Source organism: Notechis scutatus, chromosome 1, assembly GCF_049901735.1.
Source record: "Notechis scutatus isolate UNSWTSFEM ecotype Mainland chromosome 1, rNotScu1.2, whole genome shotgun sequence".
NCBI lineage: Eukaryota > Metazoa > Chordata > Lepidosauria > Squamata > Elapidae > Notechis > Notechis scutatus.
In genome coordinates this window covers 289,402,179-289,429,243 of record NC_142009.1, presented here as the reverse complement: position 1 = coordinate 289,429,243, position 27,065 = coordinate 289,402,179, and the positions used below count along the sequence as shown (strand labels likewise).

Sequence of the window (27,065 nt, the reverse complement as noted above, 5' to 3'; positions counted from 1 at the left end):
GCCAACAATTGAGTTAACAACTCCATATGTTCTTCATCATAACATTATTTTAAATGTCTTTATTTCATTCTAAGATTTCATAGAGCTCTTGGAATTTGATTTTTCTGCAGCTTTGTATTTATTTACCTATATCGTAACACGATGTGTGAATTTTGTGTGGTATTTTTCTTTATAATTCAGTGGATATATTGTTCAAATATATATTTGAACAATATATCCACTGAATTGTAAAGAAAATACCACACATAATATGATTTTGATTTATTCAGAAATGTGTAGTTAAACAAAGCCTCACTTAACATAGAAACACATCTACTATATTTTCTGCAAATATACCTTTGCCTTTTTCAATATTAATTCTTCAAGGAAGTTTAATAAAGTGTTAATATATAGCTAGACTTCCTCATATTGATCTCCTACCTTAGAAAACAACTAACCTCCTTTTCCCATGTTTGATCTCTTCCTCTGCTGTACAGTGCCCACCGTTTAGTAGCCTCTTGCATTGCCTTTCCACAAATGCATTCATTAGTGACAACCAGATAGATCTTCCTCCTCAAAAGTCATGTTCTCACATTAGTTTAGGAACAGAACAGAGAGCAATCAGGACAACGCTACTTTTAGAACTGTTGGAGACTTGGTTTGTTGTTGTGTTTTTAACAGGCCCAGCTGAAGCATAGAAGGAGTAGTGATGGAGGATAGAAGGGCTGAAGTTCTCAACCTCTATATGGTATCGCTGCCCTTGGGCCACTTTAAACTAGATAGCAAAAGCACTTAGGCTTATATACCACTACACAGTGCTTTACAGCACTCCGTGAGTAGGTTACAATGTCAGCATATTGCTACTAACAATGCGGGTCCTCATTTTACTGACAGTGGAAGCATCTTGAACAGGTCAGGATCAAATTCCTGGCAGTGGGTGGCATGCAATACTGCATTCTAACCACTGTGCCACCATGGTTCCTAAAGAGTACCGGCAGTACATCAATCAATATTGTAATATTGTAATATTGTAATATTGATATTGTAAACACAACTTGTGGTTTGAGTAAATAATCATTTGTTATGAACAGCATTGTACCTTTTCATTCTAACAACATTACTGTGTAACATTTGTGCAAATGGATAATGTTATCAACAGCGACACTGGATTTTGTTTGCTTATCTAAAATAATATGCTAGGGAAAGACTTCCTCAATATATATTTAATTAGCTTGAATCACATGTATCTGAGGCATTTCTTTGGCTTTAAATGTTCTTTTCATTATATGAAACTGTATTTTGCTGTTGTTTCACTCCAAGTAGAGAATTTTGTTTATTACAGTTATATTCATAAGCCACAACTGAACACCCAATACTTAGTGCTTACCTGAGAATGAGTCATATTCACTTGCTTCTGAATAGACTTGCATATAATTGTTAGTTGCTATGTATTCCAGCAGAGATCTACTCATTAAAATGGTTTTGTACACATCCACTAAACTGGCCACTAGATGGCAGTATAATGCTATTTTAATACTTTTAGTAAACTCAGAAATTGAAAATAATATTCATTTTCTTCTGTGATGGCAGGTGAATAGGAAATATCATTTTTATTTAATTTGATGTAAATGTAGACTACTGGAAAAATTAGATATTAAAATTGCATTTTTATGAGAACTGGGTATTAATGGAAACATTAAAAAGCCATTAGCAATAAATTTTGAGTAAAATTATTAGAGATTTTATGGATAAAAGAGGAGAGCTTATTTAGTTACCTAAAAAGTTATATTTGGGACAGTTATGCTGGACTTGCTCTGAAGAATGAATTAGCTGAAGAACTGCAGACATTAGACTAACAGATTATACCATGAAGAGAATAGACTGAGATTTAAAGAGGAATAAGGATAAATGGCCCCTTTTAAAGCTACAGAATAAATTTATCTCTCTCCGTTCCTTCCTCCAACACATTCAATTAGAAGAGTGAGACACCAGCAGTAGAACATTTATTCCTTATTTGATCGGATTAATAGGATTACAGAGGTTAGCTTCATTTTCTTCTAGCAGCAAATGGTCAAACATCACTTGCCAACTCCAGTTTGAGAAGTGTAAAATAAAGGTGTCTTCAATTAAAACGTTAATATCTTGATATGAGCCTGCAGCCTTAAGTGCTTCAAAACTGTGTAATACAGGACCTTTTAACATCTCTTTATAATTCTTTACATCTCTTTATAATTCTTTACATGTTATAGAGATAACAAGCCCATAAAATAATTTATACATTGTAGAATAGAATCTTGTAGATGTACAAGAATATGCAGAATGTACTATGTTCAAATCTATTCAGAAGAAGGTGGATGTGTTCAATATATTTTATTTAATATACCATTTCTGTGGCTTCCCAGTTCAGATAAGGTGATTCAGCATAGCTTACAAAAAAAGAGAGAAACCTTAATCAATTAATACAAAAGAGCATGTCTCATTTAAAGTTACTCCAACAATAGGATGAAATAGTGATCAGAATTGAAATCTTTAACTGATTAGTCAAATAAGACTCAGTTCATCACTGCCTTTCCAAGGGCCTGCAGAGTTGGGGCTAATTGTAAGCTGGTGGAAAGATTATTCCAAAGGGCAGGAGTCACCACTGAGACATTGGAGAGTGGGGCTTAAAATACACAGCATTTCATGCAACAGAGTCTTGTGTTGTAGTTGTCGGTTTTTGGACAGAAGTTATTTAATATATTAAATTCAATTTGGAAATTTATTAGTGAATTTATTAGATGCCTATATTATTTTGAAGACAATGATTATAGATATTCTCCATTTGCAATAAGATCTCAGTGCAAAATAGGAAGGATACCCACTCCCCATCAGTTACACTACAGTCAGAAGAATTCACCTCTATTTCTATATTCCAGTACAGTTTTCCTGTCAGGACTTTTTTTAAAAATTGGATTGTGTATATTAATTTATATATTTAATTTCCCATTTGTTTCTTATTGTTAGTAAATTGATTTAAATGAATAATAGAAGACATAGTTAGTCTTTTTAGCACATGTGAGAGTATGCTTTTATCCTCTTTTATCCTTTTTATTGTTTTCTTTTTTCAACAAAGAAACGAGTAAAAAAGAAACAATATAACGATAATATAAACCAGCGTAAAAGAAACAGATTTTGAAACAGGAGGCAGTATAACTCAGGAGCAGCAATAATCATGGCAATAAGCAGGCATAATTCATAATGATGAAATAAGAATAAAATTCTGAAGTACTAAAATGCAAAATGTTGCTTAAAATCCCGAGAGCCTAAGATTTTCCTAAGTACTAAAAAAGATCATAATGTTAAGTTGTGTGGAAATCTTTGTGAAGAGTGTTTCACAACTCTGGACCTACCACCAAAAGAATGTTTTTTATGTCAAGTATGTTAAATAGCTTTGTGGTCCACCAAGAGAACTGAAGTTATTAGTGAACTAAAATTTAATAAGTATATGTCTCTAAGGCCACATACTTTAGCAAAGATGAAGGTGCCTCCTCACTCCCTGATGGTCTGCACTATTTTAGTTATGTAAGGACTGTGGCTTCTTAACATTCTGTCTTTTCCCATCTTTTACATTAGATTAGTAATGAATTCCTATAAATAGAACAGAAAAGGTCTGACTAAATTCTATATGGGATCAATAATTTGACATGGAACTTCACTGCCACTCAAATATCACTCTTTTTTCTTTTATTGTACATGCCACTAATTTGGTAGGAGAGTTAAATAAAATTGCAGTTCATTGTGGAATTAGGAAGTGCATAGAGATAATGCTGCATGTTATACTAAAGTGAGGATGAGAGACAAGTCATAAAAGAGATACGAGAGATCCATTCAGAGCTATAGTGAACTTCTAGCTTACAGGTGGCCACAGCAAGGGATAAGAAAAAGCCATTTTGAAGCTGTTTTTTTTATTTCTGAATCAGTATTTCTATTTTTTTCTTAAACTTTTAACTTACATTGAAATGAGTGAAAAATAAAATATTAAGGCACTAACCTTAATTGCTGGCTTGTTCGTGACATTATGAAGATCATAGGAGCATTGAATCCAGGGGTTTTGCAATAGATCAAATTGTGGTGTTGGAAGTGGAGGTGCTATTCTACCTTTGGTCTGCATGGGTCAAAAGGCATTTCTGCCTGATCTTGTCTCTTTGCCAGAGGGATGACCATCTTTCCAAATTAGGTGCCCTTTGGATAACCAGAGCAGAGGTGTCCAACGTTGTAACTTTAAGACTTGTGGACTTCAGCCCCCAGAATTCCCAGTCATGTGGAATTCTAGGAATTGAAGTCCACAAGTATCAATGTTGCCACAGTTGGACATCCCCTGTATAAGACCACCCTTTCTGCCTGGGAATTGCAAAAATTGCAATCCAAATTGCACACATAGAAAAAAAAATCTGAAATTTAAAGCTATTCTTACATTTGCTTTGCAAAGATAAATATTTTGGTGATCACCCAGTTCTTCTATTATAATATTAGCAGAGTCCTAAGGTACTAAAATTGTCAAAGCACAGGCCTGTTTCTCAAGTATTGAATCGTGGATATTATTCAGGATTAGAGTAAATATAAATCAATGTCATATTCTTGGAAAGAAACTATTTTACTTTAATGTCAATAAACTTTAAATTCAGACTTTTCTTATTAGAATAAATGTTTCCTCTTAAAATGCATGATAATCATAATCAAGAGAAAATTTGTTCTGTTATTTATTTTCTAAATGATTGTACATGTTTAGCAGACTTTTGATTTAAATCCCTATGGATATATTGGAGACAGATGTTTAGATGACCTCATGTTTAAAGTAATGTTATATTTGGACACCAGATTAAATTTTCCTTAAAATCTTTCCTTATAAGTGAGACTGTTTGAATGCAGAAACTAATCAATGTTTTATCTTCAAAGCACACCACTTTATTAAATAGTATTTTTAACATTTTGATTTTTTTTCCATCAGTCTGTATTTTAGAAAAGTTCTGATTATGCAACAGTTGTTTACATATGAAAATAAAGTTTCTGACTGGAAAATTTAAATGAGAAACAGATTTTTGAAGTCACTTGAATTTGAATGCAAGTTTGCCATGTCATATATATTTCTTCCCTTCCCAAAATGGTATAAGTTTGCAGTGAGCATTTTATAATACTGACAGTAGAAGGCCCTCTAATCTGAATGTTAAATATTTTATAATTTAATTCCATGAATAAACAGAAGATTTCTAACTATGTTTACATAGAAGCAGGTCCAACTGATTTTAATAAAACTTTTAAACAAAGTGTTTAGAATTTCTGTAATTTACTGTTTAAAGTCAAAAAGTAGCAGATACGTACTGTATGTTGGATTTTAAAAAATTTAAATATAGAACAATTGCAATAATTATCCCATGAAATATATCTTTTAATTTGAAACTTTCAGAAGTGTGCAAGATTGAAATGTCTTATTTTCATAAATACAGCAGTCTTTTTGGAGGAAAAATTAATAAATTCAGTATGTCAAATGTTTTTGTGCATACAGTCCATTTAAATACACAGAGACACTTTCTGCTATGGGGGTACATAAGGATTTAGAAAAAAACAGTAAATGAGCAAAATAAAATATAAAAACTATAAGCTTGCCATGTTTTGTTTAATCATGGTTTATTGAAGTGATAACGGCTGATTTGCACATCATGCTAAGCCAGAAACAAGCAGGCACAGAACATCATAATCACAATCTTGAGTGTGGTAGTTTATAATATAGTTGGTCAATTATATTGTCTTTAAGAGCTGAAACTGCTGCCAGACACATATATAATATTTGACCTTTAAAAAATAAAACACAACAATAAACAATGGTTAATTTATTTCTAGATAAGTATTTATATTTATCATTAAATTACTAGCATTCATTAGACCTACTTTATTTATTTATTATTCTAGAAGAAAACATTTATTTGACATACATTTAAAACAGACAAATTATATATATATATATATATATATATATATATATATATATATATATACATACATACACACACACACACACATACACACACACACACACACATTTTACAGAATATATTGAGCAATGGTTAATTTTTTTTCCCCTTTATCATTGACGTGATCTGCCTTGTTACAATAACTCCTTCGTTCTTTTAATCTTTTAATTTATCTATATAGTTTATAATTAAATGCATGTCTTCTGTCATTTCCATAACTTATCCAAATATCAAATATTACCTTTTCTTTAACCAATCATACCAAATGTTCCATATTTCATAATAGTTACTATCTTGTTTATTTTTTAACAATTTGGTTAGGCTATCCATCTCAGCACATTCATGTATTTTTTTAATTACCATATCCTCTGAAGGAATGAAAGACAGTTTCCAGTTTTGTGCGTAGGTTATTCTGGCCGCAGTTATGATGTGCAAAATTAAATATTGATATTTTTTCTCCATGTTTAAATCTATCATACTTAGCGGAAAGTTTTCGGGTTCAAGTTTTAAATTTTGTTTTGTTATATTTAAAATCCAATTTCTAATATTTCTCCAAAACTTCAGAGCACATGGGCAAGTCCACCACATGTGAAAATATGTTCCTTGTGTGTAGTTACATTTCCAACAGTTGGGTGGTAGGTTGGGGAACATCTTAGCCAGTCTCGCAGGAGGTAGGTGCCAGCGATGAACCATTTTGTATAAGTTTTCTTTATATGAGACTGACATGGTTAATTTGTAATTTGTTTGCCAGATGTGTTCCCACTTATCTAATTCAATACTATGATCTAATTCAATACTATGACCCACGTTTTTAGCCCAAATTATCATAGATTCTGTGACTAGTTCTTCTTTTAATTTGTAATCCAAAAGATATTTATATGTTTTACTAATTGTTTTCTTTTCCTCTCCTAGCCATATTTTATCTAATTCTTGTGGGGTCATATTAAAGCCAAATTGTTCTCTATCTTTTTTATAATGGGTTTGTATTTGTGCAAAGTGCCACCATGCTATCTCCTTTCCTTGAATTTGTATTTGGTTCCTATTTTTAAGCTCTCCAGTATCATATAGTAAATCTTTATAACTGACAATATTTTCATAATCCAATAGATTTGGATATGTGACTGCTTCCAATGTAGATAGCTACAGTGGAACCTTTGGGTAGTGTGTTTTTTTTTTTTTTAATCTTTCCCCAGATATTGAACAACACATTTCTTACATGGTACCTTTGGAAATATGAATGTTGTTTAGATTTTCCATCCCACATGAAGGCGTGCCAGCCAAGTTGGAGATCAAAACCTTCTAATACTAATAACCTTCTATTTTCTAATTTAACCCAATCCTTAAGCCAGTTTACTATAGCAGCATCATAATATAATTCAAAATCTGGAAGGCCAAATCCTCCTTTTTTCTTGGCATCCTGTAATAATTTATATTTCACTCTGGGTTTTTCCCTCTGCCATATAAATTTAGATATACATTTGTTTAATTCTACAAAAAAATTCTTTTCCGACTTGACTGGCACTGTCTGAAACAGGAACAACAGTTTTGGCAAAATATTCATTTTTACTATCGAAATACGTCCCAATAGCGATAACTGCAATTTGGCCCAATTATCTAAATCTTTAACTATTGAGTTATTAACTTATCATAGTTATCTTTTTTAATCAACGAACATCTAGCAGTCAACCAGATCCCTAAGTATTTTACTTTATTTACCACCTGCATACCTAATTTATTTGCTAGTTCTTCCTTCTGCTCCTTTGTACAGTTTTTTGTTAACACTTTTGTTTTTTCTTTGTTAATTTTTAACCCTGCCACCTTTCCATATTCTTCTATTTCTCTTAGTAGTATAGAGCTCGTTTCTAAGGGTTCTTCTAATATAAATGCCATATCATCGGCGAATGCCTGGAGTTTATATTCCTCTTTTTTAATTTTTAGTCCTCTCATCTCTTGATTTTGCCTAATTTGTACTAAGAGAGTCTCTTCTGCCAATATATACAGTAGAGGAGCTAGGGGGCAGCCTTGTCTTACTCCCTTATTTATCCTTATGGTATCTGTATTTTCCCCATTGATTAATATTTTTGCGGTTTGCATGTAATAAATTGTCTTAATAAATCCTATAAAATTTTCACCAAATTTCATGCCTATCAGTTGTTTAATAAGGAAGTTCCAATTCAGGTTGTCAAAAGCCTTCTGGGTGTCTAAAATATCAATGCCATTGTCTTGGTTGAGTATACTTCATAATATTCTAATATATCCATAATGGTTCTTGTATTTGTTTTTATTTGCCTATGGGGGAGGAAGCCATTCTGATCAGTGTGGATAATTCTACTTAATACTCTCTTTAATCTTTCCGCCAATATTAGTCCTACTTGATTCAACTTCATTTCATTCTCTTTTTTTTGCCCTCCATTTATTTCCATGCATCAATTGATTACATTCACTAATTTCATCTGTCTTGTCTTCTTTTCCCTAGCCAAAATAATGGATTAAAGTTATATAGGTTGATGGTTGACGGTTACAGAACCACTGCAAATTTATGTTCCCACTCCATAATCACAAGGAGGATATGGTACAGGTGATTATGTCCACGATGGGCAAAACTTTTTAGATGTGAGATTTTAACACTAATGGTGGGTGAAAGGGAAAAGGAGACTTCATTTTAAATAGTGCCAGGTATTAGCCTGTTGTCTGAAAATTAAAGCAGATCACATTTTAATCAAAGTGTTTGCATTTCTATTGAGCTGGTGTCTTATATCATATGTATCGTTACTGTATTGTGAAACTGGCTAGGGAATCTGCCTCCCTGACTATCTTCCAGCATTTATATTTGCTTTGTAGCCAGTTGCCTGAGAAATAAAGCAGATTTTCTGCTCAACTGCCTGGAAAGTGTGATGAGATACAAAGTCAGAGAGAATAATGTTTTGCAGCTAGAAGAGATTACTTTCTATTCTTTTTCTGCTAGATGTGGCAGCAATCGCATAAGAAAGAATTCAAATTGCTACGGTAGCTAGTATCTAATGCTTCCCTTCTTGTCCCACTTCTTCCTGTTCCTCAGTTTGAGTTGAGGCAGATCAAATAAAGTGAGCATACACTGGTAACTCTTCTCCAAAGAGTCACTGTAGAGATATGCCTGAAGTAGTGTATCAGGCAGTACAAATTCAAATAGGTAAGGCTGTATCATCAGACGTAAGTGGAAGGAGATCAGTTCATGTCTTGATAGGCTCCTTTTTCTGCAAGGTGAAAATGGTAGTTCATATGGTTTATTGTGTTGGGGGGCGGGGGAATCAGTTTGCTTATACTGCATTGGAATGAGAAGAAATTGGCACTTTTAGAACAGATATCCTTTCAAGCATAGAATTGTGGAACTTTATTCATTTGTTAAATTTGTATGCCACTCATCTCACTTTCAACAGAATCTGGGTGGTTTGCAACGTCTAAAAGCAGACTTGAAATCATTGAACCACTTAATCTTTGTGGATTTTAATATTTAATAAGTTAAAAACCAGAATACAATATTGTGGCGATGGTATTTTCCTAATACACTAACCACCTCCCTTCCTTACACACAACTTCTTTCTGGCATTCCCAGTTGAAAAAATAAATCTGAAGTTTCTCGTATCTTTCTTCCTGAGACGAAGTCCCTGAAACTATTAGAGAAGCCAGGAAGTAATACATTCTTCTGTTTTTCTTCCTTTTGTTGCCGCTCTAATTGTACCAAGTATTTCCTTTTTGCATCAAAGGCACTTTTATTTATTGGTTTCCACCACTTAATTTCTTTTGTGCGTTGAATTTGCTGAATGTGAGGTGAGGGTTAATACAGACCATGTGGCATGGGACTATTACTTAATTTTTTAACAAGCAAAACATTTCTAAGCCATTCTAAAGGAAAATGTTTTGTAGCATTTTAAATATGTTATTATGCAATTGTTATTTAGGTGAACTGAATTGCATGTGCCTTTTTCTCTCTTCCGTTGGCATTTCAGCTGTCTGAAGCTGACACTTCTAAAACCTCCTGTTGGGCTTGTCCCAACTTCATCATTTAGATAGAAAGAGCCTTCAGCTTCATTTGTAGTGAAAGGAATAGTTTTACTAAAGCCAGATGGTTTCATGGTAGAAAAAGCCAGATCTAAGTTTTGAGTGCAAAAGCTGCCTACTTATTTCCCCCTTACTAAGGTCCTCCCTCCAACTATCTCCCTTGTGTCCAATTGAATTCTAAAAAAAATGTTTTGGTAACAGTTCTGAGGTTTGGGGGGCTCGGTCATGGTCCCTTCCACTCCCATGGTTGTGACCTTGGGGTTGGTTGGCTGATATTTCTGGCAGGCATTCAAAGTGGTTTTGGTTTCCTTGACTTCCCTCCCTACTTGCTAACTCCCTCCCCACCAAGGATTCATGGCAGTCTGACATCAGCAAAGCAGTGATGGGGCAAAGGGGGATGGCAGCACGGACACCTTCAGTGATTGGTATTTATCATCCATTTTTATTTTTATTTTATTTTACATCATTTTATCCCTGCCTTTATTATTTTTATAAATAACTCAAACTGGCGAACAAAACTAATTCTCCTTCCTCCTACAATTTCCCCCCATAATAACAATCCTGTGAGGTGATTCAAATACTTGGTTTCCCTTAATCCAAATCCTACTGTCCTGTCCTTTTCTTTCTCATACTTTACATAATATTATGATGTCAGTTTGCAGGAACAATTCTGATTATAGGGATTTGATCAAACTGTAATGTTTGGATTCAAATAAAATGTTGCATTATATTTTATTAAAAACAAAAAAATACTGCGTTAATTCTAATTTCCAAGGGTGAGGAAGAATTGGACCCATTTGGATAATTCACTATTTTATTATCCAATATTATTATTCCGATAACGAGTGCCTAAGATTTTGCTCTCAAGTGTACAGAATTATTGCTCAGGGCCAGCTCTAGGCTAAGGATGAGTAGACACTAGCCTAGGGTTATCAAAGTTTAGGGCATGCCAGGGCTGCCCTTCCTTCTGACATTCTAAAAATGCAAAACTTCAAAGGGAGGTGACACCATCAGGCAGCATGGCTTAAGTGTGCCATATACCCTTAAATTGGCACTAGATAAGACACATGTTTTTTATGCAGAAGGTGCTTTGGTTCAGCTATTGGCCTTTCTGGCTAAAAGAGTCAGGGTGATTTTCGTGGCTGAAGAATAACTAGGACTGTGGAAGCCATGGTTAAGTCTACCACAGAAGATCACTGGTGACTTTGACCCAATAATTCTTAGCCCAACTTACCTATCCCAGAGGTCTGGTGGGATAAAATGAAAAGTGATTTTCATGTAAGCTTTCTTGAATTTTTGGAGGAAAGACAGGATAAAAGTGAAGTAGATGAATCAAATAAATCAGAACTAAACAGCAGATAATAGGAGAAAACTGCTCAGCATTCTGAGTGTGCTCCCAGTCATGGTGTACATAAGAATATAATCTTGCTTAATATAATGCAACTTCCTAGTTCCTACACACAATACATACATTTGCACATTTCATGGTGTGGTAGAGCATTATTAAAATAAATGCTGGTTTTTATACATACATTTTGAGTAAAATATACTGAGCTGTCCCCGCCAGAATGGCAGTGAGAGAGATTGCCCTATAGCAACATTCTGCTAACAGTTTGCAAGCGATTCAAGCATTTGAGAACCACATTGAGTTATTTAGTACGGAAAAGCCCAAGGATTATGGTAACAACTTTCATGCAAGTCTTAACTTTTATGTTTAGAGTTATAAGTGATCGAAAGGCTGCAAACCAAACATATAGTACATTTTCAAAATATAGATTTTGATGGAGATTTGGGAATGTGCCTTTTTACAATTTTCTGTTTGTTTGTTTGCTTCCTTGGTAAATAGTAATGAATTTCAATCTAGCTGAAATTCAAGATGATCTCCAGATATTCTTTCTGGCTGTTGTCAATGCCGTTCAGTTCATTATTTTATTTCAGATTAAAAGTTGGTGCTTTGATTTGGTTAGTCTGCATTGTAAAAGTTACTTCCTAACCGAACTATAATCAAATTTGTCTATTCTAAATAGTTGCAAATGTAAGCATTGTTGGTTTGTACAGTGCTAAAGATATGTTTACAAAGGAAGTATATTTTGCTGAAATGTGCTTTATTTCCCCATAATCACATTGATGATCATCTTAAATGGGATTTGCATATCCAGCAACCTCCTCTTGGTTTTGCATTCTTCACCCCCTCCCCTTCTTCATTCTGAAAACACTTATTGATTAAACATCGAGCATGTTCAGTCCTCATTATGGTACTTTTTGGAATACCTTCCTCCACACTTAATCTCCCCACCCCTTTAATCATTTATGAAAATCTTAGGATTTTCCCAAGGCTTTGGAAATGTTCTCTTTTGTTCTTGGGTGGTGCCATTTTGGCTACAAAAGTCTAAACATAAAAATCAAGGAGACGATGTATTCAAAATAGCTACCAGTACTATCCATTATAGGGTGGATACAAATAAATAAATAAAATAAAAATATGCTTTTAAAAGAAGAAATTTGGCTTTTAAAGACGTGATACTTTTTTTAAAATTTAAAGCTAGGTCTGTACTGCCACTAAAAGTAATGCCTCATCGTTTTGAATACCTATTAAATAAATTCATTGCTGAAAAAAATCATGTGAATATTTTGCATGCTAAAACCCAGCCAGGTTTGGAAGTGATGAATACATGTTTTATAAATACATAACCCTCATAGAAAAATATATATATTCCACATTGAAATTGGTTTTGTTCCATCTTCTGCTGGCTGAACTCTCTGCCTCCCTAAGCAAATGGAGCAAAATAAAAGAGTGGCATCTCATAAAAATAGCTACATATTTGCCTAGTGTCTGCAGGTACTTCCCTTCAGTTCTGTTTACTATACACCGGTTTTAGTAGAATAAGCAGAAATAATATGTGTATTTCAGACTGCAGATTGATTATATACTTTATCAAAATTTGCTAGGAAAAGAAAAGAAGAAAAAGATGCACTGAATTTTGTTGAAGCTGAGTAATACGTAATATGACTACTTAAACTGGAAGATGATTCATATCTAGTTTAAATGTAGGCTTTGTAATTCTGAACCATAATTCAATCTGAATTAGTTTTTTGTCAGTAAAGGTGTGGTTTTGGTAATTTAGTACCAGAGAAATTTGGTATCATTTTGCAACATGATTTAAAATAATAATCAGTTCTTCTAACACTCTGAAACATAATGAGTTGCCACATTAAGTGAAGGAATGGAGAACAATATAATTGAATATCATTATTTTCTCTTCAGCCATATAAAGGACATAGATTGGCACAACTGAGAAAGGAGATTCTCACCTTGAATGGTACAGGTTGGTGGTACCTGTCACTGAAGCTGTGGCAAAGAAGGGCCCACCTTTCCTTCAAGAGCTCGCAGCAGCGTGCTTTTGTATTATAAGGTATGGTGGATCAGTGACTTGAAGATGCTGGATTTGTCGGCCAGAGAAAGTCGACTCTTTGCACTCTAACAGTTCAAGCTCTAGCATCGCATGATGGACTAAGTTCCCACCACCTGCCAATCTACCAGTTCAAAAGCATGCAAATGCAAGTAGATAAATAGGCACCACTCTGGTGGGACTAATGATGGAAATAAAAAAACCTACCAGTGCCAAATTGGCCCAAATGCATGATGAAAACCAATGGAGAAAAAGCCCTGGATCACACTCACACTCTCGCAGAATACCATTAGCTGCTCTGCGTGCAGAGTTATTTCACCTCCTGGGGTGCACCCCTGGATAGCGTGCGAGTGTGAATTGAATGAACTAGCAATCTTAGGCAGCCATACTACTACTCTGTAATAACATTGTAGACTCCTGGCTTTCGTGTACCAATGCTGTATGCCAAATAAATAAATACTAATCCCCACAATGACAACCCTGTGTGATAGATTGGGCTGAGAAAGAGTAGCTCTGAATCACCTAGTGAACCTCCATGGCTGAGATAGACTTCTGCCTGCCTCTTCCCACTGACTGCCCACAGTGAGAGCAGATGTCCATTTGCACAGAACATTGGATTTTCCTGTTACTTCTTTCATTTCCTTTGCCAAGTTTTGCATTGAAACAGTACATTCACACACTGGAAAGCTGTTGGCTTATTTAGAATTTCTCAGTTTATACTTATTACAGGAGTTGCTTTTTGACTACTGCTGAGCTGGTGCTATTTCCATTTAGAAATGCAAACATATTCAAGTGTTGATTCAACTAAAAGTTATGTATATTTTGTATCTTTTCATTCAAGTCTAGCCAAGGATGGTTACATCTAGTGTGGTTGATCTTTTGGTGAATCATGTCTGACCAACTTTGATTTTGCATTGTTCTGGAATAAATTTAATGTGTTTTTTTAAAGAAAATTCTTCATAGCTATAACTTCTAGCTGGACATATTAATTCTTAACTCTGAAAATGGGAACATGGCTTTTTTTTAAAACTGGAAGGATATGTTCTTACAGCTTTGAAATATATAAATTGAAAGTTTGCAGTAATGAGAGCATGACTGAAAGCCATGTCAGATCATGAATAAGATTATAGGCTGACTATTTTAGAAACATCCTATGATGCCAGCAGTTTGTATTATTAATGCACTGCATGACATACATTTTAGAGTAAGGCAGTTTTTGGAATCTTCCAGTGGTGTCCAAAGGAGTTATGAGATCAGACAACTATTATGTGAGGAGTTTATGTTACTGCACCATTTTGCTTATTTTTTCTTGAAATGATATCTTTGACACTTTCAGCATTTTGAAATATATAGGATCATAAAATAACATGCTAGGATATGTTTTTGCACATTTTATACTATCTATTTGTTTCTTTGGCAGCCAAGCCTGTATTTATGACTTCAGGTGCTTCGTTGAATAACATTAAATTGCAACTTAACAGGTGATTCTTTCTCTTCTGCTGTTTCCTTCATCTCATAGTTCTTTTTCTTTGAAGCTGCCATGGCCTGACCTATCGTGTTAATATGCAAGGAAAAACTGACCACAATAATCAATCTGAAACAATGTTTTCATAATTTTTGATTGAGTTTAGTTTTACCTTGCGTTAATAAGACAGGTGAAGCTGCTTTTGGATTTCTTTTTCACTTTTTTAACCTTGTGCACATAGAGAAGTTCTGAAATATGCCAGGTACTGCATGTATATTTTTGTAACTTATGTATAGTTGGCCACACGTGTGAGGCAGATGTCTTTCAAGTATTTGAAAAGTTAATCTACCAAATGAACACCTTCAATTGTCAGCACTCATATGTTTATGGAAATTTTCCAACTTGTGTCCTTATCTTGAAAACAACCTCCTGCATACTTTGTTTCTGGTTTTTCCTATGAAAGAGTTCCTGAGCTACATATATTATCATTCATTCATTTATTCATTCATTCATTTTCTCTCTCTCTCCCTCCCTCCCCCTCCCCTCCTCTCTCTCTCTCTCTCACACATTCTCACACACACTCTCTCTCACACATACACACATGTTCAATTGATATATCAAGTACGGTTTCTGAATCATTAAGTTTAAAGATTGTGTCATAAGAATGTTTATTTTGATCTCAATTTATGATGTCTTGATTATGATATAACTTTTCTTGAATATTTTCCTTATAAAATAATTTCTCCTCTGAAAAATTCTTCCAGACTAATTAACAAACATTACTAAACATTAACATCTTTTTAAAAAATGATAATATAAACAAGTGACAAAAACCACCAAAAGCAGGATCAGGTCAACAAGAAAAGCTACATGAAAGACATACTTTTATACTGAATGACTAACTTCCTAATGAATTGGAGCTACAAAGTCTGGTTGTAAAAGTCCACCCAACCACTAGATGGAAACAATGATACACTAGATGGCAGCTGTCATTTGGCATCTGTCTGGGAATTTGCAACTAAACATGCCAAGAACCAAACTTCCACAAGAAGTAACACCCATTTAAGTACTGCAAGGGCGTAGTTTTACATCCCATGTCATCTGTGTCATACAGAGTAGGAAATACATTCTTATCAATGATTTCAACATGTGGAAAGTTGCAGGGCAGGAAGATACAGTTTTAAAGGTATTTTAAACATATATGAATCTATGACACTGAAATAAAAAAAAAAAAACAGAACAAAAAACACAAAAGGACATTTTGAATTGGATCTAGGGGCAATGTAGATTAGGAATGATGGTTCAATTAAACTTACATTAGGCCTCAGGGAAGGGTAGTCCCATTTCTGTTGAACTAAGCTTGATTTCTTTGTGGATTATCTTGATATAGTATGTAAATTAGGCCTCAACTGAATGGATACTTTATAAGGACACTTTCTAATTGATTACCTTTTTTCAATTATTTTATTGAACAACTGATAATATAACAAATTAATATATGTCTTATGTGTCTCTGTGCATATGTATGTGTATAAATCTTCAACTTTCCATATTAATTAGCAAAAGTACAATAAGGATTGTTAGAAATAAATACAGATGGTTCTCAACTTACAATAGTTCGAGTGACCGTTCAAAGTTACATCACTGAAAAAAGTGACTTATGACCATTTTCCACACTTACGGCTGCTGCAGCATCCCCAGTAACGTAATCAAAATTCAGATGCTTGGCAACCAGTTCATATTTATGATGGTTGCAGTGTCCCAGGGGTCACATGATCAGCTTTTGCCACCTTCTTGAAAGCAAAGTCAATGGGGAAGCCAGATTCACTTAACAACCATGTTGCTAACTTAACAATTGCAATGATTCACTTAACAACTGGGGCCAGAAAGGTTGTAAAATGGGGCAAAACTCACTGAACAAATGTCTCACTTAACAACATAATTTTGGAGTAAGTCGAGGACTACCTGTATTTATATCTCCAAATAAATTCCCCCTAAACCCTCTCTTCTGCTAATCGAAGTCCAATCTCATTTAAAAAGAAAAGGAAACAGTTAAATGTTACTAAAAATAGCCATCATTGTCAATTCTAACTGATTATTGTAGAATATTCTATTAACTGTAGGAGATTCCATTTATTCAGATTCATGTCTTTATGTTTAACCAATATTTCTTAGCACTGAATGTTGACTGTGATAAGAAAACAGCAGCGACTATGATTGTGTGTCTGTGCTTGAAGTCCTGAAAACAAGGGTCTTATTGTTACATTATAGTTCGCCTTGGAATGAACCTTGGCAATGACACGGTCTGTCAGAATCATTGCATAGAACTAGGTAAGTGCAAATATTTGATTCAGCTTGAAAGCACTGAATCAGGTTTCCCAGTCAAAACAACATTTAATTGGACAACTCCACATCAATTTGGCTTGACAATCTGAATCAATTATTCAGATTGGAATCAAATCTGATTTGCATAATCCTTACAGAAATTCTACAGATGAATTGGGAATGCTCTCTGATCCATTCACAAACATGAGATGAAATAAAAGTGCATGGAAAACTTAACTGTTGGCTGCATCTGGTGACCATCAACCCAGATCCTTGTAGCACAAATCTGACCAACCTTTATTGATTCTCTCTAAAGAATATTTGTAGTTTTGCTAAGCTCTGAGACCAGAATACCCATCTAAAACAGGTTGAACACGTTTTCTCAGATCTGTTTCTCAGCTTTTCATCTTGTCTGGATTAAGTATCTATTTCTTAGCTCATAGTTTAACTATTTATCAGTCTTAGGAATTGATTTACAATAACCATGCAGTCAAATGGAAAGAGGGAAAAGAATAGTAGATGTTAAACCAAACCATGAAGTAGTGTGCTTGGTTTTGGCCCTTCCGGTCACCATTGCTAAGCGAATCCCAGGCCATTGTTAAGTATGATATTGTGTAGTTGCCATTTGTGACTTTCTACTAATCACTGCATTGACTTTACCAACAAAGAAGGCTGTGACAGCTGGAACTTCAATGACTAGTTATAAATACCACTCATTGTAAGTTTGAAAGAGGGGTCATTAAATGAAGACCTCCTGTATTAAAATGCAATAGTATCAAAATATATAAAATGTAAAATAACATTAGAAACCCAGGGTGATATAGTAAGCTATTGGAATGGAGAGACACAGCTTCTAGTTCATTCCCATCCACATATGGGTATATTTATATTTATATTTATATTTATATTTGTGGTTGGATGTAGGAGGGTTGGATGATTTATGAGAGTCCAGTGTGCTTTTTAAACCTTGAAGGTACCAACTTTACTCCATAGAAATTCTCTTACATACACATCTCAAAAGTAGATTGTTTTTTCCCATTGGAAGGACTTTAACAATTTTAAAAATCTTCCAAATCTCCTAGAATGTAAAGCTCTAGACTCAAAATTGACCTATTCTAGTAAAGTGATAAAATCACCACTAACCCTCTACAATTCCCATATATATGGCTGTATATAGGATGTGTGTGTGTGAGAACATGTATATTCACATATTTTCAGGCTGTAAATTCTTTCATCAGCAGGAATTCTCATTGCCTTTGGGATAGTAGTACCCATGTTAATTTGGGGCATTTGTGTTTTTCTTCCTCTGTTCTCCTGTGAATAAGAAATTCTAAGGTCGGTATTTCTTGAGAGAAGATACTATCTAGGAGAGCACACAACTTTTCTCTCAAATTACAAGTCCTTCTTCAGCCTTTACAAGCTTGGTCTCTCTAGAGGAGGTCTGGATCAGCAGCTCATTATTCAGAATGCTGATTGTTCTGCTTGAACAACTACGTCCAACTGTCTCCAGCAAATTTCACAAGATTTGGACCTCAGATGCATAGCTACCAGGAAATGTTTCTATAAATATCCTTAAACATGATCTAATATTTAGTTTCAATTTTTGCCCTCTCATGGAAATGAAGTTGCCGCCTCTGCTAACATCTCTGGGACCTGATTATCCAAAGTAAATTGTTTTTTGTTTTTTGTTTTTGCTTTTTTTCTTTTTTTCTTTTTATTTCTCAAATGGAAAGTTTGATTTAGTTGCACTCCCTCCACTCTTAGGTTCAAAATGCTTAATGTGGTTTGAACATGTTTTCCCATCGTATCCCTGAAGATCTTTTTGCATTAAGGTTTTTGATTACATTTGTCTTTTAAAAGAAAATGATAAATACCAATATAATCAGAAGCATACAATCCCTGGGAACATTTGTCATCACAGTGTTATTATAGTTTATTTCATTATTGTGTAGCAAGAAAAGCAAACAATGGGATTTTTTTTTCAAGGGTATGAGAACTGTACTGTTAAGACATGAATAAAATTCTTATTGCATTACATATATCAACAATATTCGGATTTTTCTTTAACACATTGTTGCCTGCATTGCATAAAGCTACGTTCACATCTTATGTATAGATGCATAGCATCAACTCATAGTTTGTATGTTGAAGGACATAGAAGGAGATTGAGGCTGAAATTCACTTAGTTATAAAGTAACCTTGGACCCATTACTGCCTCTTCAATGCCCTATAGCAGGGGTGTCAAACTTGCGGCCTATGGGCCAGATGCATCACGTGCTGGCCCCGCCCCCGCCTGGTTTAGCTAAGGGGGGAAAAGTCCCGATATGTCACATGATGATGCCATGACAACATGAGTTTAACACCCCTGCCCTATAGTGTCAGAGTTGAAAAGTCTAGGAATCACACTGAGGAAGTAGCTTAAGTCTGAGCTTAATCTTGTTCACAGAGTTGTTGTGAGGATAAAATGTCCAATCATTGTGTTGGAAAGGGTCCTGCTTAGGTGTGACATACTTTAAAATACTTGGATTGTTATCAAGCCGACCCCCCCCCCCGCACACCTAAATCTTCTGAAGATTAAACATTCTCAGTCCTCCATAGGATACAGCAAATTTAAATGATTTCCCCCACCTTTCCCCACCTTTTATAGACTGGGTGAAACTAGGCTCAATAGCAGTAACTGTGAGAGGGATCTTGGAATTTTAGTGGACAACCAGCTAAATATGAGCCAGCAGTGTGCAGCAGCAGCTAAAAAAGCTAATGCAATCCTAAATTGCATTAACACAGGGATACAACTGAGATCAAGTGAGGCAATAATACCACTCTATAAAGCCTTAGTAAGACCACACCTACAGTACTGCATTCAGTTTTGGTTACCACATTATAAAAAAGATGTTGAGACTCCAGAAAAAGTACAGAGAGCAACCAGGATGATTAGGGGACTGGAGACTAAAACATATGAAGATCGGTTACAGGAACTGGGCATGGCTGGTCTAATTAAGAGAAGGACCAGGAGAGACATGATAGCAGTCTTCCAATATTTGAGGGGCTGCCACAGAGAGGATCAAGGGTCAAGCTATTTTCTAAAGCACCCAAAGGCCAGGCAAGGAATAATGGATGGAAACTGAACAAGGAGACATTTAACCTGGAAATAAGGAGAAACTTTCTGACAGTGAGAACAATCAACCAATGGAACAGCTTGCCTTTGGAAGTTGTGGGAGTGCCATCACTTGAGACTTTTAAGAAGAGATTGGACTCCCATCTGTCAGAAATGGTGTAGGGTCTCCCGCGTGGGCGGGGGGGGGGGTTGGACTAGATGACCTACAAGGTCCCTTCCAACTCTGATTATCTGTTATCTGTTATCTTTTCATCCAAGTCTTTAATAAAAATGGCTTGAATGACAAGAGTAGGATTCAGTATTGAACCTTGTCAAACCTCAGTAAGTTCCTCCATTTAGCTGAAAAATCTGAAATGGGCACACTTTTCAGTATTTTTTTTACCCATCTCTTATCCAATTGTAATGCTATGCAGCCAACATGTTATTAGCTCATAACCAGAATATCACGGACTATTTTTTTCAAATGCTTTATTGAGATCAGGGCATATATTCACCAACACCACTGTCTCTAAAGAATATACCAAAACGTGGTGTCAAACAGTGATTGCTTTCTAGTAATCCCTAAATTGCTCTTTCGAATTGCTCTGAAAAATAATCTGCTTTAGAATCTTACCTGATATTCATGTACAATGTCAGCCCACTTAGGTAAATTGACTAGATGACCTAATTCCACTTTATTGAAAGGTTCCTTAATAGAGACTTGCAAGTTTGAAGGAATGTGGTGGAATACAGCTATGCCAGAGTTGCAGGAGGGAGGGGCTTCTTTCCAGGGAGAAAGAGGCAAAGTATTTTGGAATTTTTGGTATGCAGAAAAAGGGCAAAGGCAACACACACACACACACACACACACACAAGCACACACAGAGCAGTGCATAGGACATACGTAGTAGTTATGCAGATTTGTGTTTTAGTCTGGCAAGATAGGTGAGCAAAATAAATAAAATACTTTGTAGTAACTCTTGTTCTTGATTCCTTGGACTTCACAAAGTACAAACTTCCAGCCACCACTTTTAACAATTAGAGTGGGTCCTTCCTAAGTTTCTTTCTTTGATTGTTAAGGCACTGGAAACGCCTGTCTCTCTTATCTTGCTTCCTAGGCATCATTTCTTCCCCTTGGTCCCTAAGTTCATCCATACAGGGTGAGCAGGGGTGGGCTGCTGAGGGTTCGCAGGGGTTCGGGAGAGCCCCTTAGATTCTGTGCAGTTCGGAGAACCCCACTCCTGGCTGGCCCCACCCACCACACCCCACCCCTCCCAGGAGTCCCCATGCGGTCCATTTTGGATGCAGGTAAGTACAAAGTGCGCGGGGAGGCTCGGGGAAGGGTGAAAAATGGGCCTCCCTGCCATGGTGCAGGAGGTCAAATAGGCCACGCCCACCATGGCCACACCCAGCCAGCAACTTTGCTAACTTTTTCCTGAAGTTTTTCACCTTTTTCTCTTATCTTTGTCTCTTTCTTTTTATCCATTTGTCTGGTAATTCTCCATTTTCCAGTACTTTTGAAAAATAATAAATTTTGGGCAGATCATCTGCAAGCTCTTCAATACCCAGGATGCAGTACATTTGGTCGTGGAGCTTTAAATTAGTTCAGAGTAAAACTGTTTTCCTGACCATGTTTTTATTAGTCTTAAGCTTCAATTCTGCTCTGTCATCTTGCTCTTCACAACTGGCTGGCAGAACATACAATATATTTCGCTTCTCAAAGAAGAATGAGGCAACGTAAGAGTTGCTTGACCCATTTCACATGTTCCTTGTTACAGCTAAACATTGGATGTTTTGATGTATACTATCCTGTTTGTTTGTTTTTAAATCAAGAGAGGAAAAAAATCCTTCAAGCTTAAATAAAAGCTCAGATTTCCAGTTAAAACTGGGGGTATCTCAAAATGTTTCAAGTTCTTTTATTCTTTTCTGTGATTATATCATTTGGCCCAAAATGAAGAAATAAATGTAATGTGTAGGCACGACAGAACTTTGTTACATAAGAAAAGGTGTACTGTGTAACCACCTGACAATTAGGATGATTAAGCAGTCAGTCAAATTTCAGATACTCTTAATAATTGATTACCACAATCTTTCTCACAGGAGGAAAAAAGGGGGTGTAGTTCCTTAGCCATTTACTGTGCCTGTTGCACATTTCAATTTATTTTTACCTCTAAAACAATATTTCTGCTTTCACTATAGCAAACTCGGCTTTAAAAGTTTAAATGAACAAATAAATCCTATGGCTTTCCCAGTGTATGAAAAACAAAAATTATTGTTTACTTTTTTAGGTCAGATACTTCATATCCAAAGAGTCTGTTTTAGTCCTCACTTGCATCCAGGGATACTACTCATTCATTCCCTTACTCAGTGGATTCCAGACTGAAGAGCTTACTCAGCTTTAAGGAGCATTAGCAGTAAATATCAAAGTCTAATTGATGGCCAAACAAAGGAATAACTACTGTGACATTGGATTTCACCCATCACGATGTAATATTCCATGGACATGATCCAAAGTACTACATTGTACTTCTGCACACATACAAGTTCCTCAGTTCTCCTTGTATATGTGGCATGGTAGTGCTCTTCCCTATGCAGAGGGGACAGGAATTTCAAGCAAATGTAAGTTGAGCAACCCATATTAAAAGTAAGTCATTTGTGGGAAAACCTAGTCATCCCATCAGATGCATTCAGTAGCTAAACCACAAAACTCTTGTGAGATCTTGTATTCTGATATTAGAAAAACCGTGCAGGAAGTACAGCTGACATGTGGTGATATTGGCACTAGGTCTTAATGCAGAAGGCCGATTCCACAGGAAACCCTCCTCTACTATTTGACTTGTATCTTACAGCTACATCTATTAACCCCTTTCCCACTAAGCCTATGACTGGGCTAGTGCAATATATCAACTTCAGTTACTAGGCACCTGGGAACGCTCCTATTTCCCTCCATTGTATCAATAAAGAAGATGATTTGTAGCTCACAGTTGAAATGAGGGTTCCATGGTGCTCCCAGAGCTCAGCTGTTTCTTGCAGATGTTTCATTACCAAACATCATCAGTGTTGTAAGGAGTGGGGTTTACTCTTAGATTATATTCTAGTGGCTTGCCCTGATAGTATTGGTGGGGGTGGTCTTAACTTAAAAAGAGAGCTATGTAATATAGCAAAGGACCAGTGTAGTCTATTAGACAAATTACAGCCATACCTCTCTTGGCTAAAAGTTTCATAAGAAGGACCATGGATAACCTAACTACCTTTCACTATTTTGTTTGAATTAAATGGAATGAAGAGAGGAAAAACTACTTAAACCAACTTCTTGAAAGAAATGAAGCATAGCAGTGAAATTTTATTTATTTATTTATTTGTCAATTGCTTACAAGATAATAGGTATAAGTATAAACATAAGTAAGAATACAGGAAATAGTACAAATAAATGGGGACAATAGGACAGGGATGGGAGGCACGATGGTGCACTTCTGCACGCCCCTTACAGAACTCTTAGGAATGGGGTGAGGTCAATAGTGGATAGTTTGAGGTTAAAGGAGTGGGGTTAGAGGATTTAACAACAGAGTCGGGTGGTGCATTCCAGCCATTGACCACTCTGTTGCTGAAGTCGTACTTTCTGGAATCAAGTTTGAAGCGGTTTACATTGAGTTTGTATCTGTTGTGTGCTCTTGTATTGCTGTGGTTGAAGCTGAAGTATTCATTGACTGGTGGGACATTGTAGCAGATAATTTTGTGTGCTACGCTTAAGTCTAACCTTAGGCGGCATAGTTCAAGGTTGTCCAAGCCCAAAATCTCAAGCCTGGTGATATAGGGTATTCTGTTGCGAGCAGAGGGGTGTAGTACTCTTCTAGTGAAATACTTCTGGACTCGCTCAATTGTATTAATGTCTGATATACAGTGTGGATTCCAGACTGAAGAGCAATTCTATATTGTGCTAGATACTTTCTGATGTGCAATGATGAGTATCAAAACATATATAGAAATCACTACATTGCACATTTACTATATTTGCTTCATATTTCATCTCCTTCTGCACTATTCATATTCATTACTGTTTCATATTATCAGAGGGCTAAATTAATAAAGATCCTCTCCTCTCCTTTACCACTTCTAATTCAAATAATGGCACCCTTTATCCAAATCAATTGTGTGGATTAGGGTGCAGGAAGATGTAGGACTTAGCTGATTCTGAATATGAACTAAACGTGCATAAGTTGTGTGCATGCAAATTCTTTCAAGAGATCACAATTTTTTCCCCCTGTAAGAATCCTCTATTGAGTATATACAGGGGAATTGTAGTACATATTGTACATATCAGGTCCAGAATCCCACACAGATGTGAAGAGACAAGGGCCAGCAGGCACTAGTGCTTTCCCTCCACCAGACACTCATATCCTGACATATGTTGCATGATTATAAATTGGTATGTGTGATGCAAATGGACCTTCTGGCTATACAAATGTTATATTCTTATTACACAGAACCCACTGAGGCAAAAACTACTTTAATCTTTACGCTTGACAATGCATATGTGTTAAAGCTGTTATTTGACAGCATTCTTTGCTGCCAGTCCAATTGGGGTGAAATGCTTAAAAAACCAATGCAAGCTTAGACCATCCCTTGAAACCAGATGCAATGTGCTGATTTGGAGCAGGACTGCAAGGTCTTTCCACTAATCTCTCCAAGAAGGAGAAAAAGGAGGACAATCACCATCCGCTGATTATCGGCATTTCCCCATTGTTCTTATGAACTGACTTCGGTGTAAAGGCTAGAGATGGAAATAATCTTTTTGTTTATTATTCTTCTGCCTGTACAAGGTTATTCTCTCATTATCATGATTTCTAATGTGTATCTAAAGAGTCCCAAGAGAAAAAGATTTCACCACTTCCTTTTCAGATGCTTTTACAGCCCATAGATTTTACTGCCAGGAAGCTGTTGTTGAGATTTAACTTGCTTCTTCAGCTTCAAGTTATCCTTTTATCATTTTCCTGCTGTTGAGTGGTTTGTTATCCCAAAAAAACCCTGAATGCTGGTTGTCAGACGTAAAGATTTTTTCTAATTTGGAAGTGAGGAAAGAATGATTAACAATAATTTTATTGAACTTCTGAAATGATGGGATAACCGTATTGCTGATATTAAATTAAAACAAGGATGAGTGTATAATGTTGGATTTGTTGGGTTCATTGCTCTCATTTCATGAGGGAATGACTTGTGTTTTTTGAGATAAAAGAAATTCTTGAAATCATCAAAAATAAACACCAACCAGCTAAACACCTCGTGGAACTAGCAGAACACTGCTTAACCAACGTATATTTCATATACCAAGGACAAAGATACCAGCAAATTGAAGGAGCCCCTATGGGATCACCACTGTCACCCATCATTGCAAACCTGTTCATGGAAGAATTTGAATCCAGAGCCCTAGCTAATGCCACCCACAAACCCAAACTATGGTTAAGATACATTGATGACACATTTGTGATTTGGCCCCATGGAAAAGAAAACCTAAACAATTTCCTAACACACCGAAACAGCACACACCCCAAAATCAAGTTCACCATGGAAATGGAAACAAACAAACAACTACCATTCCTAGATGTACTAATCTACAAAAAAAAAACAGATGGCACACTAGGACATACCATATACCAGAAGAAAACACACACCAACCGCTACCTCAACGCCCAATCCCACCACCACCCAGCACAGATAAACTCCGTGGCCAGAACCAAACGCCTGGCAGACAAGACATACATAAAGACTGAACTATGCACCCTGACTAAAGTACTGACAGCTAACGGCTTCCACAAAAGCAAAATAACCAGCTTGATCCACAAAAACACACTGAGACATAATGGAGACCTAGAAGATGAACAGACCTATGGAACAGCTGTCCTGCCCTACATAAGAGGTACTACAGACAAAATCAGCAAGATACTACACAGGCATCACATCAAGACTGCCTTCAAAACAAACAGAAAAATAGCAGCCATCCTAAGAAACCCCAAAGATAAAATTGACCTGGAAAACCAAGGCATATATGAAGTCCCCTGCGCATCATGCCCTGCCACATACATTGGACAGACCAATAGAAGAATAAGTACCCGCCTGGAGGAACACAAAGATGCAGTAAAAAAGCTGGAACACACTTCCTCACTAGTCCAACACATGAAAGCCACAGGTCATAGCATTGACTTCAATGGCACCAAAACCCTAGCCACTATAGAAAACTCCAGCTACAGAATTATCAGAGAAGCCATAGAGATTGAAATAGCATGAATAGAAGAGATGATTCCACCAGACTGTCAATTATTTGGAAGCCTGCACTCACAAACAAAAAACTCTCCACACCACAAGCCAGGCAAACACCTGGGCACAAACAGATCCCCCCTGATACCTCCAGCTCAAACACACCCCAACCAGGCACCCAGATGAAACCTAGCTTCTTAATAAATGATAGCCGTCCATTTACTTGGAGCCAAGCTGCACTAAAAGCCTCCAATACAGGAACACAATGTTGCCAGCCAATCAAGACAAAAAAAGCCACAAAACAGACAGAAGATATTAGAAACACCAATCAAGCAGAACACAGCAAACTCCAAGACCAATAAACACAGACCAAGACTCCCAACCAATCAGGATGAAGAAAAAACCATTCTAACACAGCAGTAGGCTAGCCCCAAATTTAAAACTGAAACGGCTATGAAAGTCTGACTCACAGACAAACACAATACAGAAGCCTG

The 27,065-nt window shown here is 36.0% G+C and overlaps 2 protein-coding genes across 4 annotated transcripts in view; one reads left to right on the top strand and one right to left on the bottom strand.

The window, feature by feature from the left end:
• Nucleotides 1-4,144, bottom strand: part of MIPOL1 (mirror-image polydactyly 1) — a 105,189-nt gene extending 101,045 nt beyond the window's left edge. Inside the window, exon 1 of the mRNA XM_087962543.1 lies at nucleotides 4,010-4,144. The gene's annotated coding sequence lies outside the window, so the exon portion shown is untranslated. The remainder of the gene's footprint in view (nucleotides 1-4,009) is intronic.
• SLC25A21 (solute carrier family 25 member 21) overlaps nucleotides 1-27,065 on the top strand; it is a 306,437-nt gene that overhangs the window by 9,732 nt on the left and 269,640 nt on the right. The gene's annotated exons all lie outside the window — the stretch shown is intronic.